We start from the raw sequence: 4103 nt of genomic DNA, 5'->3' as shown, positions 1-4103 counted from the left end.
TGGGAACACCGGGGATGTCGGATGCTTGCCATGCAAACACGTCGACATTCGCCCGCAGGAAGGTGACGAGCGCGCCTTCCTATTTGCTCCCGAGGGTGGAGCCTATGGTAAAGGCCCCTCCCGTGCCATCCTCCCTGGCAGACACCTTCTTGGTCAGCGGCAGCTCAGCTCTGGATCTCTTGCTCTTGTCGGTAGAGCTCTCTGGCACGTCCTCGACGGTAGCACAACACTCCGAGGAGGTGCGCTTGCCGGAGTGGATTTGAGAGGTCTTGCCGGGCTTCTTCTTCCCTCCCAGGCCTTCAGCGGCAGGAGCAGGTGCCTTGACGGCAGCTGCTGCAACTGCTTCCCGGTAGAGTTGGTCGGCGCAGATTAGCGCGTCCTTCTTGTCGGAGGGGACGGAGATGATGGTCAACTGCCCGGGCATCTTTAGCATGTTGTAGGCGTAGTGCGACGCCGCCATGAACTTGGCTAGTGCCGGGCGGCCGAGGATCCCGTTGTAGGGCAAGCGGATCTCGGCCACGTAGAAGATGATCCTCTCCGTCCAGTAGTTCAACTCTCCTCCAAACGTCACAGGCAGTGTGACCTTCCCCTTCGGCTGGCTCCTCCCCAGATTGACCACTTGAAACGTGCCCGTTTCCTCGAGGTCTCCATCAGGGATTTGCAATATTTTGATCACGACAGGCGAGATCAGGTTCAGGCCGGCCCCGCCGTCAACCAACATCCTGTTCACCTTGAGGTTGCGTATCGTTGGTGAGACCAACAACGGAAAACACCCGACCGCGGCAGTGCGGTCAGGGTGGTCCTCGGCGTCAAAGATGGGGGGCGTGCTGGACCACTTCAGCGGCTTCTGAGCGTCGAACGACGGCTTTGCTGCTGTAATCTCACGCGCCCACTGCTTGAGCTGGTGGTGAGACGTATGCAGCGAGGCGCCGCCATCGACGCACATGGCCTCCGTAGCCTTCTGGAACCCTTGCTCACCAGACTCGTCGTCCTCGTCGTGATCAACGTCTTCTTGTTTCTTGGCACGGCCCCGGGCAGGCATCTCTTGCTGGTTGTCCTTGCCGGGGCGGCCTCCTTGGCCACCGCGCTTCTTGTCGGATCCCTCAGCACCGTCCTGGTCCTTCTCCTTGTCCCGCCTCTCGTACTCAGCCTTTTGCTTCTCAGCAAGCAGCTCGACTTGTCGGCAGTTCTGGAGGTCGTGGCCCTTGGTGCGGTGGATCTTGCAGTATTGCTTGCCGGAGCTTCCTGGCTTGTTGGTAGCCGCGAAGGCCCGGCAGGCGGCGCACCCGGCAATCTCCTTGCCAGGGGCGTCTGCCTTGACCTTCTTGCCGGCACCGGTATCGTCAGATCCCTCAACGGCAAGCACGGCCTTGCCTTTGCGTTTCCTGTTGCGACGCCGGCCCTTCTTCGTCAGGGTGGCGGCCTCTTCATCGGTAGAGTCGGTTTCCGCGCCGGCGTCTTCGCCGGGGTACTTCCCTCCCTCTTCAGCCCGGGCGCACCTATCGACCAGAACGTAGAGCTCGGCCACATCCTTAACTTTGGTCATCGCCAGCTCTTCGCGCATCTTGCGGTTGCGCACATTCTGGTGGAACGCGCTGATCACAGCGGCAGGATGAACGTCGGGGATGTTGTACTGCACCCGGCTGAATCTCTGGATGTACTTGCGCAGGGTTTCCCCTTCCTTCTGGGGAATGATATGCAGATCACTGGCCTGGCCATGAGCTTGGTGGCCTCCTGTGAAGGCGCCAACGAACTCATGGCACAGATCCGACCAAGAAGAAATGGAATCCACCGGCAAGTGCATCAACCAAGACATCACATTGGCTTGAGCGCCAGCGGGAAATAGTTGGCAAGCACCTTGTCGTCGCGAGCCCCAGCAGCCTGCATTGCGATGGTGTAGATGCTGAGGAACTCGGACGGATGGGTCTTGCCAGTGTACTTCTCGCCGACGTCGGGCTTGAACGTGCGGTGGGACTGCCACTGGAACTGCCGCAACTCACGGGTAAAGGCCTGGGCAGCCCACCTCGTAAGGTAGGCCGCCGGGGCCCCCCGGTGCCGGGTGGTCCATAGCGGGTCCCGCCCGCTTGTCCGACTGGCGGCGCGTTTCGCGCCGGCGCTCGACGGTGGTTCGAGCGTCTTCGTGAGCTCGCTCCCGAAGGACCTGGCGCTGGTCGCGGAGGGTCCGCGGGTCGGACGACGCTATGGAGATGTTATCACAAGCGTCGTCGCGACGGGCCGACGCCCGCGGCGGCTGGCGAGGAGGAGGAGAGTGCACCGTGGCCGCAGCTCCCCCGGTCCTCCCAGCGCCAGCATGTGGTGGCTCGGTGGAGCGCCGACCCGAGGGCCCGCCGGTCGCGGATCGTCTTTGTTTGCGACGGCGACGAGGCTCCGGATGGTGGCCCTCCACTCGTCGAGCTTCTCCGCAGCAGGAGGGAAGTCAAGGAGCAGCTGCGCGCGCGCCAAAGCTTCCGCTGGCATGGGCGGCGGCGACAGCTGCGTGGATCGCGGCGCGCTTCGACTTCTAACTACGTTAGAAGGAGCTCCGTTACGACCCAGCGGCTGCGTGCCATTTTTGCCAGCGCTTCGGCGAGCGTGCTGAACCCCTTCATCTTGCGGATGACGCACAGGGCTCTTCCCACGGCGGTGCCCAGGGTCACCAACGTGGTGACGCTGCTCGGCACGCACACCATGGGAAGAGCGCGCGGTGGTCGCCGGTGTGGGCGTCTTGGAGGTCGCTGCGCCGCCCGGAGGTGGCACAACGACACCCCTGGAGGGCCCCGCTCCGCCTGGGGGGGCCCAGCTCCGTCTTTGGATCTGGCGACGTGCGGCCGGTCGTCTGGCGCGCGAACGACGCCGCTCGCCAGGCTCTGACTGCCTGGGCGATGCTGGTGCTCGCGGACCGCGGCCCGGGTCCTGTCCGCGACCGGTCCACTGCTCGTCCGCACCGGCACGGGCCGTTCGGCTCCCAACGAGCCGATCGCCGTGGCCGTCTTCTTCTTAGGAGCCATGGCGACGAAGAACTGCTAGGCTAACTACTAGACCAGATTCTCACAATTGCGCCCCCTACCTGGCGCGCCAAAGATGTCGGTGTGGAACGACACCTATGGGATCACAAGAATCCCTACTACGGTTGCCGGGGCGCAGGGTTGCAAGAAGAGCAGGATCAGTAGCCAGCACAAGAATCGTTTACCCAGGTTCGGGCCGCGAGGATGCGTAAAACCCTAGTCCTGCTTTGGTGGGTGTATTTCAGAGAGTTCTTGAGCTCTCGAACTAGCTGTAGTGAGTGCGTGGTTCGAAAGAGCCGAATCCTTCTCCAGTATGCCATGGGCCTCCTTTTACAGTCGGAAGGGGCTGCCACAGTGGCACACAGGAGGTGGAAAGGCGTACAGTGCCTTGAGCTTATCGCTCGTATTATAGGACAAGACGCATTTCATGCATAGCTTAGGTGTCCCCTTGCTTTATTGGGGACAGGGGCGAGGCCCGTCCCGTCCATCGCCGCTCCTCCTCGCCTTGACACGCGCCCTGGCCAGTGAGGCACGTGGTGCCATGTAGGCAGGCAGGCAGCTGAGGTGGAGCAGTGGCAGAGCCTTCATGAAGATCTGCGTACCGCCACGCAGGCGCTCGATGAGTTGGCCTGGGAGCTGCATGTTGCCACGCAGGTGCCCGCCCAGCTGGTTGGGCTGGCAGCTGCATGTGAACGGCAGTGGAAGCTTGGTTGGCGTGGGCCTGGTGGTGGCCCTGCTGGCGTCTTTGGTGAGGGCTTTGCCGGGTGGCCCGGCAAGGGTCTTGCGTGGCGCGCTGTCGTCCCCGGCAATGGCCTTGCCGGGGGTCTGGTGGCCTTCCTCGGGAAGGATCTTGCCGAGGATCGTCGTCTTCTAATCCTCATATGATCTTGAATATGTCTTCACAAAGATCTGCATGCCACCACGGAGGTGCCTCCCGAGCCCTGGCCCCACGTGGATGATGGCATCGGGGACCGTGGGCTCAAGGGTGGCTCGCTCTGCTGGTGTGGGGCGAGCTGCCCCGGCAAGGGCCTTGCCGGGGGAACCTGCTTCATCCCTCTGCTCTTTGTGGTCTTGGCCTTGTCGTTGCTCTGATTATCT

Source organism: Triticum aestivum, chromosome 6D (genome assembly GCF_018294505.1).
Source record: "Triticum aestivum cultivar Chinese Spring chromosome 6D, IWGSC CS RefSeq v2.1, whole genome shotgun sequence".
Classification (NCBI taxonomy): Eukaryota; Viridiplantae; Streptophyta; class Magnoliopsida; order Poales; family Poaceae; genus Triticum; species Triticum aestivum.
Note: the sequence above shows the minus strand (reverse complement) of the source record.